The sequence below is a fragment of the Panicum virgatum genome, chromosome 1K (assembly GCF_016808335.1).
Source record: "Panicum virgatum strain AP13 chromosome 1K, P.virgatum_v5, whole genome shotgun sequence".
Lineage (NCBI taxonomy): Eukaryota > Viridiplantae > Streptophyta > Magnoliopsida > Poales > Poaceae > Panicum > Panicum virgatum.
The window spans coordinates 25,580,124-25,597,946 of NC_053136.1; positions in this window are offsets into that span (position 1 = coordinate 25,580,124).

Consider the following 17,823-nt stretch of genomic DNA (forward strand, 5'->3'; position numbering starts at 1 on the left):
CATTTGTGGCTGGGGAATATCTGGTGGGAGCCACGTGTTGATAGCCAAATTTGGCATCTGCTGAGGCCGACCGGTCTGACCGGTCGGGCCGACCGGTCAGACCGGTCTGGTCTGTATAGTCCGAGTAGAATTAGGGTTTTCGTAAAGAGTCCTCATGTAATCCTACTCGTGAAGGGGTACGTCTTCCCCGGCCTATAAATATAAAGGCTAAGGCCGATTGAGGTTATTCCCAATCAAATCAATCAAAATATCGCATTACTTTTATCTCTCAAACCCTAGTCTTTTCCAACCTTAGATTGCTTTCTTCCTTCGTCCCGGTGGCGTTTGAAGATGTTCTGAGTGGTCTGCCGACCTCAGGACAACCCTACGTTCACGAGCTCCGACGGGGTCCCTCCCGAGCTCGCTGTTCTAGGTCTTCGCGATTTCCCTGCCTGCACCGGTTAGACCGGTCGGTGAAACCGGTCAGACCGGTCCGCCCAGGGTTTTCGCTGTGTTGATTGTTTTGACGATCGTCGCGCGTTCTAGCTCATTCGAGTGTGTTGGCGTGATTCTGTGTCAACACACTTTTTGGCGACTCCGCTGGGGACAGATTAATCTGGTTTTAAAACCGATCTAATCTACTCCTTGAAGAAGATGGGCTCTTCAGAGATCGACAAGGAAAACATCATCATGGCCACGATGGAGGAGCTCACCGAAGAAGAGCGCAAGGCCTACCTTCTTGTGGAGGAGCACGTCAAGGCACAATTCTTGAAGGGCTTCAAGAAGGATCGTGGTGGCCTCATCAAGAGAGTGGAAGAGTTCATACTGTCGTCTCTCAAGCTTAGCAAGGATAAGGTTGAAGAGATCTCCAATGTAAGCCTCTCTCCCTCTGATATGTTTCATAGAATGTCATCCATGATGGATCAAAAGATTGTTGTTGCACAAGCCGCTACGGGTAATATTCTAATTAAATTGAGTAGTGATGTTGATGCGCTTAAAGGTAAACAACCCATGTCAGATCCTAACTCATCAGATCCGAGTTCGGCTACCCCTGAGTTCACATCTGAACCACACTATGGTATGCCGCCAAACTCATTCTCAGGGCAAACCCTGCCACCGTCGACCGTGCACACAGCACCAGTCGGACCGGTCAGACCGGTTACCCAACCGGTCAGACCGGTTACTCAGTACTGTCGCCAACGCCTCTCGAGACAATTCCAGGTTTGGCTGCCCCTAGCCGAACTAATGAATTGTCACTTTATACACCGTCCCGCACTACTGCTGTAGCGGGAGGATCACAAGGATCTGGACCTAATCAAGGACCGATCCCAACTTCGTTACAGACGATGACGCATGGAAATCCTAATGCACATCGGTTTTCTGAGTTCTATACCAGCCAGCACTATCAGGCCGATCTTCTTAAGTTCAAAGAGGATCTGGCAATTGCGATTAAGAGTAAGCTTGGGGTGGATATGGGTACTACACGTTTATATCAAAAACCTTACCCTGCTGAGTTTGATTTCACTCCTTTTCCTGCTGGTTGGCATATTCCTGAGTTTACTAAATTTAATGGTGATGATTCTCGTACAACTTGGGAACACGTTAGTCAATATGTATTGCAGTTAGGGGAAGCTGGCTTTAATGATGCTTTATGTGTGCGTTTATTTTCTTTATCTTTAACTGGAACAGCTTTCTCTTGGTTCTCTTCACTTGCTCCTAACTCTATTCGCAATTGGGCTCAATTGGAGCGTAAATTTCATGATCACTTCTTTAGTGGGGAAACCGAAGCGAAATTGTTAGATTTAACATCGATTAGGCAAGGACGTGATGAATCTTCTTCGGATTATTTCAAAAGATTTAAAGAAATTAAAAACCGGTGTTTTAGTTTGACGATTTCTGAAAAAGATTTGGCGGATTTGGCATTTAATGGTTTACGTTCTTATTTGAAAGAGAAACTTGAGCGCTTTGAATATCATACCGTGAATTTTTTGCAAGTCAAAGTCATGGGTTTAGAATTTAAACTTAAAAATGCCAAAGATACTTTCAAGCCTCATCGGTCCAACACACACATGCTTGATCATGATTCATATGGTTCGGACGATGATAGTAAGGAAGTATATGCCGCTGAATTTGTTTGGCCATCAAAGGCCAAACCCGGTTCGGTTCCGTCTCTCAAGCCGATTCAAAAGAATCGGCAGGAGGAGCCGAAGTTTACTTTTGATGTTTCTAAATTTGATCGGATTTTTGATGAATTGCTTAAGAATGGTAACATCCGATTATCGCATGCTATTCCATCTCCCGACGAGCTTAAACGACATGCATATTGTAAGTGGCATAACTCTACATCTCATGCTACTAATGATTGTAATGTTTTTCGTTGACAGGTACAATCAGCCATTAACGAAGGACGATTAGTACTTTCTAAGATGCAGATTGACAAAGCTCATTTCCCTGTTCATACGCTGGAATTGAACAATCCAAAGGTGCTCATTCGGCCGGAACAAGCCGAAGGAGCCAAGGGGAAGCATGTTGTCATCGGTGATCCAAGACCGATGAACACAAGTGACAAGATCCTTTCCCGAGAAGTTATCAAAGAGAAAACTAATGATGGCAAGAGTACTCTGAAGATCATTGTCAAGAATCCCAGACTCGGGGGGCAAGGGAGCTCTCCACCAGAAAATCGGTCTGCTGATCAGGCACGACCGGTCAGACCGGTGTCTCCGACCGGTCAGACCCGTCCGAACGGTCAGACCGGTTCTTCCAACCGGTCAGACCGCCCTGGTAACCGTCCTCGGACCTTCAAGCCAAAACGTCCGGAAGTGGGTACTTGGAAAACCAACGAAGTGAAGGTGCAGGGAAGAACTGCTAATCAGAAGCCCACCTTCAACCAGTTGTTGAACAAATACACAAAGGCCGTTCAAAACGATCGGCCGTTAAAAAAGAGACCGCGTTCACCACCGCGTCAAGATCGTCCAGCGTCCCCAAGGAGGGAATCCAGCAGGCACAGAGGTGATGTTGTTACGTTATATCCTCCTCAGAAGATGTATGCTACCATGCCGTGGATGCCACCGGCTTCAAATGCAACAAATCCGGCATGGGAGCATGGGGGGATATGGATGCAGTGTTTCCCGATGCCTTATCCTCCACATTATCAAGGGGAAAGCTCCAGGATACCAGTGCATGACCGATTGGGACCACGCCAATCCGGTCCAGTGCAGCAGGTTGCACCGGTCAGACCAGTACACACTAATCGGTCAGACCGGTCTCATCAGAGGCCGGGCCAAGCTTCTGTTCCAAGGTTCGAATATCGCATCAAGGAGAGGAAGGAGGAGCAGAAGTTTGTGGCCGACTCAGAGAAACTTAAAGCCGATTTTGTGGTTCAAATCGGTGAAATCGAAGTGCCCATAAGAGATACGGGCAAGAGACCGATGGATGTAGATACATTGGTTGATGTTCCTTCACAAAAGCCGGTCATGGCCAATGATCATGAGGCCGGTAGCAGCAAGGGTGCAGCGGATAAGTACCATCAGCCTAGATGGTGCCCTTCGGAATTAACTCATACGCAAAAAAGGAAATTGCAGCGCCTCCGCAACAAAGAAAAGAAGGAACAGGAGAAGGAGAAGATGAGGGATGAGGAATTCAATAGATACAAGCATATGTTCCCTCAAGGCAAGGTGTGGAAGGCTAAGACAGCTGACCAGCCAGCCAGACCGGTCAAACCGCCGCAACCGACCGGTCAGACCGGTCGAGCCCAGTACAGAGGCAACAGCCGAATCGGCGCCGCCTGTTTCGGTTTCTTCTGTTGATGAAGCCCCAGCAGTTCCTCCGACATCAGAAGATGAAGAGTTGGTAGACTACGAAGCGTCTCCAGAGCGTACCAATATGGAGATCAATGTGGTGCACTTATCTTCGGATTACTTCGTGGTTCCGGAGGAGGATTTGGCTCATCTTTAGTTCGGGCCCCGTGAAGCTGTGTTCCAGAAACCAAGCGAGAAGGACAATCATCTGAAGGCTCTTTATGTGAGGAGACACATCAACGGGAAGCCGGGGACTCGCATGCTAATAGATGGTGGGGCCATTGTAAATCTTATGCCCTACTCGCTGTACAAGAAGCTCGGTGGCCAAGACGAAGATTTGATCAAGACGAACATGATCGTCAGTGGTGTTGGAGGGAGCGAGCCCCTTAGCGCCAAAGGAGTTGCTTCCATGGAGCTCACCATTGGAAGTAAGACGCTTGCTACAGCTTTCTTCGTCGCGGAAGTGCAAGGTAACTACAATTTGATTCTTGGGAGGGATTGGATTCATGCAAATCAGTGTGTTCCTTCTACCTTGCATCAGTTTCTTGTTCAGTGGATCGGCCATGAGGTTGAGATTGTCCATGGGGACACTTCATCCTTTTTTGCTTTAGCCGATTCGGATTCCATTAGTGCACACGACAACGTCAAGTGTTTATCGGGCGTGGACCTGTCCGATTATGATTTGATCAGTTGCACTAAGGATGGTTTTGTTTCTGCTGTACTAAAGCCGATGGATAATCGGCTAAATCATTTAATGTAAATCAGATGAGTACAACAGACACTCCAGAGGAGACTGGTCAGACCGCCAGTGCCGACCGGTCAGACTGGTCCTGTTTTGTTCGGCGCACAGGGCCTACCGGTCAGACCGGACACCCCGACCGGTCAAACCGGTCCAACGCAGAATGGCTGCAGCAGAGGCTAGATCAATATCGGGCGCGTACAAACGATATGTGTGAAGCCATTGAAGATTCTGGTGATCTAGATAAGTTAGGCCAAGGGTTTACATCGGCTGATCCTTTAGAAAAGGTAGATATTGGTGATGGAACTATTCCTAGGCCGACTTTTGTAAACAAAAATTTATCGGCTGAATATAAAGCTGATTTGGTTAATTTATTGAAGGAATATGTTGATTGTTTTGCTTGGGAATATCATGAAATGCCTGGTTTGAGTAGTGATCTTGTTGAGCATCGTTTACCAATTAAAGCCGGTTTTAGACCTTATAAACAACCGGTTAGGCATTTCAATCCCATTATTTATGACCGAATTAAAACTGAAATTAATCGTTTACTTGATGCTGGATTTATTCGGTCTTGTCGTTATGCTGATTGGATCTCTAATATTGTGCCCGTTGAGAAAAAGGATTCGGGGAAAATTAGAGTATGCATTGATTTTAGAAATCTTAATAAAGCTACTCCCAAGGATGAATATCCTATGCCTATAGCCGATATGTTGATCAACGAAGCTTCCGGACATCGTGTCATTAGTTTTCTTGATGGTAACGCCGGTTACAATCAAATATTTATGGCCGAAGAAGATATATCTAAAACGGCCTTTAGATGTCCAGGATTTGTCGGTATGTTTGAGTGGGTGGTTATGACTTTCGGTTTGAAAAATGCAGGTGCTAATTATCAAAGAGCTATGAATTTAATCTTTCATGATTTGATTGGTGTCATCTTGGAAGTGTACATTGATGATATTGTCATTAAATCGGCCGGTTTAGATCATCATTTAGCCGATTTGAGACTTGCTCTTGAGAGGATGCGCCGGTATGGTTTAAAGATGAATCCGCTCAAATGTGCTTTTGGTGTATCGGTTGGAAAATTTCTTGGCTTCATTATTCATGAGAAAGGAATAGAGATTGATCCTAAGAGAGTTGAAGCCATGAAGAAGGTTGAAGCCCCTACATGCAAGAAGGATTTACAGAAGTTCTTGGGCAAGGTAAATTTCTTGAGAAGATTTATATCTAACTTATCCGGGAAGATCGATGCTTTTACTCCTATTCTTCGGTTAAAAGATGAAACCGAATTTACTTGGGGGGCAAAACAGCAAGAAGCATTTGAGAAGATCAAGATTTATTTGTCTTCACCACCCGTACTCAAAGCACCTAGGAGAGGAGTACCTTTCAGACTTTATGTGGCTGCTGAAGACAAGGTTATTGGGGCTGTTTTGACTCAAGAAACCGAAGGGAAGGAATATATTATTACATATTTAAGCCGGCGACTTATTGATGCGGAGACGAGGTATACATTTATTGAGAAGTTATGTTTGTCTCTTTATTATGCTTGTACCAAGTTGAGACATTATCTACTATCTAGTACTTGCATAGTAGTATGTCAAACCGATGTGATCAAACATATGTTACAGAAACCGATTTTGAGTGGTAGAATCGGTAAGTGGGCTTATGCTTTGGTTGAGTATGATTTGTCTTGTGAACCTTTAAAATCTATGAGAGGCCAAATTGTAGCGGATTTTATTGTTGAGCATCGGATTAATGACAATCATGATTTAGAAGTCGGCTATATTACTTGCACACCATGGAAGTTGTACTTTGATGGATCGGTTTGTGATGATGGTCAAGGGATTGGTGCTATTCTTATTTCTCCGAATGGTGCTGTTTTTGAATTTTCAAACCGATTGGAAGAAGAGTGCACAAATAACCAAGTTGAATATGAGGCTCTTCTATTTGGCTTGGAATTCTTGCAATCCATGGGCGTGAAACATGTTGAAGCCTTTGGAGATTCTCTTCTGGTGGTGCAGCAAGTATCTAAGGTATGCCAGTGTTATAATGGTTCTCTAAATGCATATCTTGATAAATGAATCGATATTATTTCCTCTTTCGATGAATTTATTATCAAGCATATTCCGAGGGAGGAGAAAGGAAAGGCAAATACTCTGGCGCAACAAGCATCTGGCTATAATGTTACGAAAAAATATTTCAACATTCGCAAGCCGATGAAAACAAAAGCCGAGTGTCTGGTTCTGGACGTACCGGTCCGACCGGTCAGCGCAACCGGTCTGACCGGTGATGCAGCTGTTAGTTCTGATTCGGCCAAAAAAGATGATTCAATCGTCTCGGCTGAAGCCCAGGATTGGAGGGTTCCTCTTATGTTGTATTTGAGATATCCTGGTCGTGGCGCAGAGAGAAATATTCGGCGTTTGGCTTTCAAGTATGTTTTAATTGACGATGAACTTTATCGTCGAACTGCCGAAGATTTGCTTCTCAAATGTTTAGACTCGGATCAGGCCCGGGTTGCTATGGGTGAGGTTCATGAAGGTATTTGTGGTACTCATCAATCGGCTCCTAAGATGAAATGGTTACTTAGAAGAGCTGGTTCTTATTGGCCCACCATGCTATCCGATTGTTTCAAGTATTATAAAGGATGTGAAGAATGTCAGCGGTTTGGTGATTTGCAATTGGTGCCTGCTGCGTTGATGCATCCTATTATTAAACCATGGCCGTTCCGAGGTTGGGGGTTGGATTTCATTGGACAAATTTATCCTCCATCTTCAAAGGGGCATCGCTTCGTGTTGGTTGCTACGGATTATTTCACTAAATGGACCGAAGCGGTTCCTTTGAAGAATATGACGCATAAAGAGGTAATTGAGTTTATTACTGATCATATTATTCATAGATTCGGCATTCCACAAACTTTGACAACAGATCAATGTACTTCATTTATATCAAAAGAGGTGCGTGCCTTTGCCGAATCTTACAAGATTAAATTGCTCAATTCATCTCCATACTATGCTCAGGCCAATAGGCAGGCCGAGTATAGTAATAAGATTTTGATCAAACTTGTCAAGAAGAAGATAGAAGAAAATCCTAGGAGGTGGCATGAAGTGTTATCCGAAGCATTATGGGCTCATCGTATATCTAGACATGGTGCTACTAAGGTTACTCCTTTTGAGCTTGTGTATGGTCAAGAGGCCGTTTTACCCGTTGAGGTGAATCTGGACGCATATAGATTAGCAAAACAAAATGACCTCTCCGCTGTTGATTATCATGATATGATGATGGATAATATTGACGAGATGACCGGCAAGCGTTTGAAGGCTTTGAAGGAAATTGAGAAGGACAAGCTTCGGGTGGCTAGAGCCTACAACAAGAAGGTAAAACTTAAGTCTTTTCAGGTTGGGGATCTAGTTTGAAAGACAATTTTGCCTCTTGGGATGAAAATCAACAAGTTTGGCAAATGATCCCCAAGTTGGGAGGGTCCATACAAGATCATCAAGGTTATCTCCGGTAATTCATATATGATGGAGACGGTGCAAGGTGAGCGTCTACCTAGAGCTATCAACGGGAGATACTTGAAGAAGTTTTATCCTAGCATATGGCAAAGTGCATGAAGACAAAGACGGCCGGTATTATATATCGCCCTTAGTTTTGTTTTTAAACTTGTATGCTCTGTGTAAAATAGGTACATCAGGATAGTTCTTGCTTTTTGGCTTGTGAAACTCACCAAAAAGCAGGGGGCATATGTTGACAGCCAAATTTAGCATCTGTTGAGGCCGACCGGTCAGACCGGTCTGGTCTGTATAGTCCGAGTAGAATTAGGGTTTTTGTAAAGAGTCCTCATGTAATTCTACTCGTGAAGGGGTACGTCTTCCCTGGCCTATAAATATAAAGGCTAAGGCCGATTGAGGTTATTCCCAATCGAATCAATCAAAATATCGCATTACTTTTATCTCTCAAACCCTAGCCTTTTCCAACCTTAGATTGCTTTCTTCCTTCATCCCGGTGGCGTTTGAAGACGTTCTGAGTGGCCTGCCGACCTCAGGACAACCCTACGTTCACGAGCTTCGACGGGGTCCCTCCCGAGCTCGCTGTTCTAGGTCTTCGCGAGTTCCCTGCCTGCACCGGTTAGACCGGTCGGTGAAACCGGTCAGACCGGTCCGCCCAGGGTTTTCGCTGTGTTGATCGTTTTGACGATCGTCGCGCGTTCTAGCGCATTTGAGTGTGTTGGCGCGATTCTGTGTCAACACCACGGTTGTTTTAAAAATATCAAAACTTTTCTAGTTATAGCACCAAACAGCGTGACAAGTTTTTTAGAAAAAGAAATTGAAGAAACGGTACGGTCTATGCCTCAATGTAGTATTGCGCCGCCCTTTAAATTATTTTTGAAGGCCATAGCTGGTGGCCCACACACTATGGGTGGGGTAGTAAAGAGATCATATATAAAAACTTGATTGCAATCGCTTCAACTCATACAAAAAGGACCATAGAAAACCTAAAATAAGCTAACTGATCTACGGTGGATAATTACTCTTTCAACGGTAGACGATGTACGTGCCTGTGGACACTAGGACATTATTTTATAGTGGCTTCTTAATAAACTCAAAAAAAATACTGGTCAAAATTTTCAGATACACTAGGACATTAATGTTTTCAAAAATAGGAAGGGCTTAAAAGAAATAACCTTTGGAAATTTTGTGGAAGATGAATAATATGCATTGCATAAGCTGTACTATTAGCAGAACTGCAGCGCTATTGCAAAAAATAGGTGGTGGAAATGGTGTCTAGAAGTCCTAAAAAATCCCAAGAAGTCAAAGTACGTAATTGACATAAGAAGGAATGCTGCAAAATCAAGATGAAACTTACTTTGATTAGGTAATTCTAGTTTTATTTATGAATGATGATTTTAATTAACTGGACATGTTACTATACATAAGAATGAAAATTTAATTATACTTTAGACTTACTATACATTTGTTACTAGCTAGTAACAAATGTATAGTAAATCTAAAGTATAATTAGCTATATTTAAATTATTGCATCATGGTTGTTTCATATAAGTTGACAATCAGTGTTGTTAACTACAAATAAAAAAAAAGATACAGTTTCTTCATTTGAAATGCATGCCATCCCATTTTGTTAGGGGAAATTGTAGAAACTCGTGTACAAGTTAGGTTGTTTCCATCTACAGTATCTCACTTCCTTATAGTCCAACATGTGCAATATTTTTATGTTTTCTAAAAAAACTCATATTGCTCATTGACCAACGAATTTATGTTAAATTACCTGTAATAAACATGCTCAAAAGTTTTATCATATTTTGGCATATTTTTCACCATTTAGGCTAGGCCTACTTTCCTCATGTTTGGGTGTCTTTAGGGATGAAAACGGTCGGAAATGATCGGCGAAAGACTCCACCACTTTCACTTTCATATTTTTTTCATCGGAAACGGAAACAATACGACATTATCGGAAATGAAAACGACATCAGTAATGCGGTAATTTTGGAAACAAAAATATGCGGTCGAGGACACGTCGAAAAAGATTGAAACCCATTGAAACGATATTTTGAAAAACGATAAATATGTCAAACCATAGATCACAACAATGACTATATGATTTGACATATTTCATACACAAGTACTAATGGTTAAGATATTAGTCCAAGTATCAGTCCATCCATGACATGTATCTCATTTCATAATACTAAAATTTTAGACATTAATCTCGTCATCCATGAAACTATACATAGTCCCATGAATTCACATCGCTACGTTGTGATTTAGGGTTAGGATAATGAGTCGTTACTCTTTAAAAATATAGATATGACATTCTAAAAATATAGATAGCAGGGTGTGCTGGCGTTGTACATTAATACAATATTTCTATCGGTAGAATACGGTAGAATACCACAAAAATATGATATTTATCGAAAACGGTCGGAAGATGCTCAAATCACTTTCATTTTTGTTTTCATATTTTTTACCATTTTTGTTTTCATTTTTTTATAATTATTTTCATTTTCATTTAGCCTTAAAAGTCGATAAAATCTCGAAAATGATCATCAGAAATCAGTAACTATCATTTTCATTTTCATCCCTAGGTGTCTTGCACTATCTTATCCGACTGATCCTCCGAAATAGGCAAGTTTTGGCACAATTATCCTCAAGTAGTGTTTGATGACATATATAAATGTAGAAGATATATCATATAGTAACACTATGTCTTGAATTTACTATATTTGATCGAGTTTTAGTTATTTACTTTGCATAGACCTGAGCAAATTCAAAATTTCCGTCAGCCTAAGCCCATTAGGCTAATCCAGTCTCATTGATTTGACACACTAGGGCTAAATAAGCGTGGTGTTATTTTTGCCGACCTGAAACAAAAACAAGTTAGCGCGGGCCTGGACATTTATTTTCTTTTATTCTTACACATGAAAATGGTGGGGAGGCTATGCCGAGAAATCCAACACGATAGTTCTCAAGTCTCGTGATTGTATTATTGGCCCAAAAAATGGAAAATTATTTGGCTTTTTGTTGCCCGGGTCCAAATTTTGATTAGGTATACATATGCACAATGTTAGACACAAATAAAATCAACAATCTGAATTTTGGTTACTGCTAAGAAAAAGAAATAGTTACTTTCTTACCAATATATACCACTATTTAAACTCCCGAGTTGCATGCAACCCCTCATAGGAAAACATAAATGGACAATAATACGTTTTGTTCATATATACTGATGCAAGGATATGGTATGAATATGATTATTCTCCATAGAGTTGCCTGCTTGTTTATCTCTTTTATCATATATATTTATACATGTAGTGGTATATACATCCTGAGTTAGTCAGCCTCCCATGTGGTGCAGTGAATTTGGGCGTGAATTTGGTATGATGGGTTACAGTTTTGTAACGTGTGCGGGAGGCTGGGGTAGTGGGGTACCCAAACTGTTCACGACTTCATGTTGCATATTTGACGATTATGTCAATGGGGTGCCGAAGTAGTATGATCCAGTGGATGCTAGATCGAAAAAAACCGAAGAAATGCAGAATGTCCCTGTGGTGCATTCATAGGCACCATTTATTCTGTCATTTACTAGTGTATCCCTTATCCATGACCCCCAATAATTTGTTAATTTCTCGAAATTACTAAAGACCGGCTGCGCGTGCAGAGTAAAATAAAATAATTCGGAATCTTCTTTGATACTGGACATATAAATATAAAATTCTAAAATAATTAGGTGTAAATTTCTTTTGTAAGAGCGAGTAAAATATAGGCGAATTAAGAAAAGCTGTGGCAATAAAGATTGTGCACGGTTTGCATGTGGGATCCGTAAATAATCCATGTACGGCTTGTTGTCTGTCCTGGAAACAAACCCGGGAAATTCGACAAACTTGGCGAGCTTTTTCAAACGTTTCCCATCAATGTGAATAGCTTTCTTTTCCAGGTGGGTGGCAATACGCGTACAGCGCAGCGCTAGCAGGGGCAGCACACACACCCCGGCCCAGAATTGGTACCCGTCTATGTTGGGTTGGGCAGGCCAGGCAATGAATCTCTCAATGGACAACACAGTGGAGACGGAGGGAGTAGCTCTTCCCTGGGCCATTAGGCTGTCCCCACTTGTCGTGCTCCAAATTCATCCTCTAAAACGAATATTTCATCTTAGTTATCGAGATTCTCTCCTTTACATTTAGATTCTCTGCACCCGTCGTTCTCTATATTCATTCTCTATACGAACTACCAGGATGTGGGTCCCACATGTCAGAATTCATTTTTTTTCTTTTTTTACCCCCCGCCCTCCCTCCCCTCTATCTCTCTCTGTCCCGCGGCCTCTCTCTCTCTCCCTGCTCCCTTCCCTGCGCCACCGCCATGGGCGCGCCCCTCCTCCCTCCTTCCACCGCGCGGCGGAGGGCCGCGCGAACGCCCTGCTCCGCCCCGCCGGCCGAATTTGCGGCGGGAGGACCAGGTACCGTCGAGTTCGACCCAGCGCGATGGGCAGCGGCGGCGGCTGCCGCCCGGTTCGAGCTCTGCCCCTCGCTCTCTAGTAGATTCGCCCCTGCTCGAGCTCAGCCCCCTGGTACGAGCTCCGGCGGCGGCTGGATCTCGGCGCTCCAAGCTCCGAGCTCCAAGATCTGCTCCTTCCTGCGCATGTCCGGCGGCGAGCAGGGGTGGCACGAGCTCCTTCCCTCGGCGTCTGCAGCGGCCAAGGTGGAGCAGAGCCTCAACTTCCTGACAGCGGCAGCAGCAACGACGGATGGGGATGGGGCACGAGAAGGACGAAAGGGGGCCCGCTCATGGTCGTGTACTGTCTTGTCCGTACCGTGCTGCATATGCTGTGTCAGAGGCCATTTGGGATAATACCGGACGCCTTTACAGCACCCGCTGCAGCAAAATGTTCTCTATATGGTACTGGAAGTTTGGGTTGTGGATGAGTTACCGCACCCAGTGCGGACAGCCATACAACGCAAGCCCTCCGATGTCATCTCCTTCATCAAATATCAAAAACAAAAAAATCTCCTTCATCAAATGGACGAGTTTTTCTACACTCGCCTGTAACTACTCCCATCATCAGTATACCACCATGCGTATGTTCTCATACTCATTTATCACTTTGAGTATGTTCACATACTAATTCTAAGATACATCAAAGGGATATATATGAAAATTTTAAAGAGCAGCCCTATTTCTTAAATATACTATGATTATATCTTAATACTAGTATATGAAAATATGTATGTCCACATACTTTATGTATGGTTACATACCTAATGTATATACCATCACAAATATTTAAGTATGATCACTTACTCTATGTACATACTCTTCGTTGGGTCAGATACGTCATATATGATGAGATACACATGTGGGAGTAGCTACAAGTGAGTGTAGAAACGAATTTTTCTACACACACACACTTGTATGTAGCTACTCTCATCATCAGTATACCATCGTGTGTATGTTCGCATACTCATTTATCACTTTGAGTATGTTCATATACTTATTCTAAGATACTTCAAAGGATATACATAAAAAATTTCTAAAGCAGTCCTATTTTTTAAATATACTATGATTATAACTTAGTATTAGTATATAAAATAAGTATATCCATATACCCTTTGTATGGTCACATACCCAACATATATATCATCATATATATTCTAGTATGAACACACACTTTACATACATACTCTTGGTTGGATCAGATCAGTCCTATATCATGAGATACACATGTAAGAGTAGCTACAAGCGAATGTAGAAAAGAATTTTCCTATATATATGCAAACTTCAATCTGGGTCACCAGATCAACATCCAAGGGCATGGGAAGATTGGTCAATTTTACAATTAACCGCCTACCTCTAATCACCCTTTTGCAAAATTTCCACTCTCATTCCCCCTGCGCACCCCCTTTGATATTGATCCAGTGACCCATGTTACTACAAAAATAGATTAACTGCGACCTTTGAAAACCACCTCGGAGGCAGGCATGATTTTTAACCTTCTCGGTTAATGCCTCAAATTAACCAAGGCAGTTGTTTTTTCATTAACCGAGTGAAAGCATCTAGGCCCCAAATTCGAGTTTTGGTAATTAATGACAACGGTTTGTGGATTAACGATTTCATTTGAGATGATGAGTATAGGTTGATTCACGGATGAAAGATATTTGGTTGTGAACGTATGGAGTTTTGGAGATGATGAGCAAAGCTCGGGCTCAAGGCAAAGGTATAAAATAGGGCTTTTGCATTTTACCGGTCACAGGACGTTTAGTGGATGAAAAGTGACCGGATTTGTTGGATAGTTAGCCGTACTATCAAGAGGGGTTGTGTACTCATGCTTGACGGGTCTTTAGTGCCATTTTGCTCAAAATGTCTAGTTGCATGCATGAGGGCTAACGGCGTTTTGAAAAGATTTGAAATAGACTAAGTTCGAGAGCTTACTGAGTAACGGCGGACAGTCCGCGCATGAGGGGCGGACAGTCTGCTCCCGTTCCAGAGAGCTTGCAAAGGCTCTGGTGGGCTAGCGGACAGTCCGGCCCAGAGGGGCGGACAGTCCGCAACCGTTCCAGAGAGCTTGCAGAGTCTCTGGTAGGCTTGCGGACGGTCCGGCCCAGGTGGGCGGACGGTCCGCCACTGTTTTTCAAATTTGTACCAGAGAGGATGTTTCTCTGGTCTGGGCTCAAAAGTTAAACTGCGGACGGTTCGCTCATGAGGCGCGGACGGTCCGCAGGCTAATCTCAAAATTGTTCCAGAGACGATGTTAGTCTCTGGTGGGTTGGAACTCTTAACTGCGTACAGTCCGCCACTGGGGCGCGGACGGTCCGCTAGGGCTTAACGGCTAGTTCTGACATGCATTTATTGCACTCTAACTCACTGGTTTATAACGGCGGACAGTCCGGTTTTTGAAATGCGGACGGTCCGCGACTTCGCAGAAAAGAGTGTAACGGCTAGTTTTTTGAGGGGTGTCTATATATACCCAATGCCCGGCCATTGGGAGGTTCTCTTGGCCATTTGGATAGCATTCTTGACACATTAGAGCTAAGGCATCCCTCTCTCACACACACTTGCTTAGAGATTGCTTTTTGAGAGTGTGAGAGCTTCCTAGTGCATTGCATCAAGAGTTTGAGCTTTGTGGCATTAGGGAAACTTCAAGCAAGCGTCATCAACTTGTTACTCTTGGGAGTTACCGCTCCCTAGACGGCTTGGAGAAGTGGATTTCGTGGAGCACCTCCAAGGAGATTGTTGAGGAGCCCCGATTTCGGTTGTGAGAGGTTTTGTGCTCACCTCACCGGAGTGGTGAAGAGCAACTCTAGTGGAATCGAGGTGTGGAGCGGTTCCTTGTTTCAAGCCGGCTCAAGATCAAGAGGTTCTTGATAGAGGAGCGGTTGATTCTTGGAATCCACCTCAACGTGGATTAGGGGTGACCGGCAAGTCATCGACACCACGGGATATATTCTTGTGTCAAGCTTGGTTACTTCTCTTGCTCACTTTTATTCTTGTCTTTACTTTGAGCAATTTACTTAGAGCTTGATTTGTGTCTTGTCACCCTAGGTTGCAAACCCATCTAGAGATAGTAATAGCATAACATAGGGCTTTCCTTTGTTACTAATTAAATTTCTCTAGTGTTATTGGTTTTAGATTTTAAACCGCCTATTCACCCCCCTCTAGTCGGTGTTCTTGATCCTACAAGTGGTACCAGAGCTAAGTACTCCTTTAATTGCGGATTTAACCATCTTGGAGTAGAACAATGACTAGTGATCATGGGATTCATGTTGGGAAGCCACCATTCTTTGATGGGAACAATTATGATTATTGGAAGACTAGGATGTCGGCTCATCTCAAAGCCATGAGTAGAAAGCTATGGAGAGTAGTAAATGATGGATATGTCATTTTGGACCCAAAGAGTTTGACACCCCTAGATGAGGAAAATGAGACACTAAATGATCAAGGGGTTAATGTGCTCTTTAGTGCTCTTGATGTAAATAAATTTAATAGAGTCAAGAGCCTCACAAATGCAAATGACATATGGAAGAAGCTCATGGAAATTCATGAGGGCACATCAACCGTGAAGGAGGCCAAGTTATATTTGCTCAAAGGGAATTTTAGTGAATTCACCATGAAGAAGGATGAGAGTATAGCCGAGATGTTCAACCGGCTAAATGACATTGTGAATGACCTCAAGGGACTTGGATTTGAGGTACCGGATGGGGATTTCAACCACAAGTTTCTTAGATGTCTTCCGGAAAGATATGACACAATTGTGACCTTACTTGTAAGGTCAAATGTGAAGACCGCAACTCCCACACAAATATTGGGAGAAATTCTCACCCATGACATGTTCAAGAAATCTCAAGATGAAGCTCATGGTGGAGAAATTGATGTGAAAAAGAAAAGTGTGGCATTCAAAGCTCAAGATAGCAAAAATGAAGAAGAAAGTGGGTGCCAAGAAGAAGAATCGGATGAGGAGATGGCTCTCTTTGTCAAGAGATTCAATAGAATGATGAGCAAGAAGAACTTTGGCAAGAGAGGTCAATCATCAAAAAAAAAATCTTTTTGTGGACAAGACTTGCTTCAATTGTGGTGAAGTAGGTCATATCATTGTAAATTGTCCAAACAAGAAAAAGGACAAGAAAAATGATGAAAAGAAGAAGAAGAAGTTCATCAAGAAGAAAAAGAATAGCCAAGCATATTTTGTTGAATGGGATTCCGATGCATGCTCCGATGATGATGATGATGATGATGATGATGACAAGCCATCCAAGGGAGTTGCCGGGATCGCCATCAAGGAGGCTCCATCACTCTTCTCTACACCACATTGTCTTATGGCAAAGGGTGGTGCAAAGGTACAACAAGATGGTGAACTTGATGAACTTTCATATGATGATCTTGTTGAAATGCTTAATGATGTCGATGAATTCATGACAAAAGAAAAGGCTAAGTTGAGGGACTTGAAGTTGAAGTTTACTTCTCTTCAAGATTCCTATGAGGAGCTAAAGACTTCTCATGAGAATCTCAAAGAAACTCATGAGAAGCTTGAGGAAGCTCACAATACCTTGCTTAGTCATGAAAGAAAAGCAACATTGAGCATTGGTGTTAGTTGTGATTTAATTGATGATAAATCTTGTGGCTCTAGCTCTACTAGTTCCTTGTGCACCAAAATAGATAACTCATCTTGCAATAAATCTCTCATTATGGAAAATGATTTGTTAAAGAAAGAGGTTACTTGCTTGACTAATGATTTGAGAAAATGCTATGATAGTAGAGCAAAATTTAATCATTGTTGGGCAAGCCAAAAGTTCAACTTGAACAAGCAAGGGTTTGGATATATTCCTAAGAAAGGGAAGAAGGCTTTTGTGCAAACCAAAACTACCTTTGTGAAGAGTAGTGGCAAGCCATATTGTGAAAAATGCAAGAAAGTTGGCCATGTTGAGAAGAATTGCACCAACAAGAAAGTCATATCCTTTGATTCAAGTTACATGCTTATGAAAAATTCAAATGGCAATGTTAGTGCAAAATTTGTTGGGATACCTATAAATGGTGCTAAAAAGAATGCCATTTGGGTGTCAAAAGTCTTGGTCACTAATGTGGTCACTAACGTTCAAGGACCCAAGAAAGTTTGGGTACCTAAAAGAGTTACTTCCTCTTTGTAGGTGAATTACAAGTCCGGAGGAAGACATTGGGTGCTTGATAGTGGATGCACTCAACATATGACCGGAGATCAAATAATGTTTTCCTCTCTAGATGAGAATGTGGGTGGCTATAGTGACATCATCTTTGGTGACAATAGCCGGGGCAAAGTCAAAGGAGTTGGTAC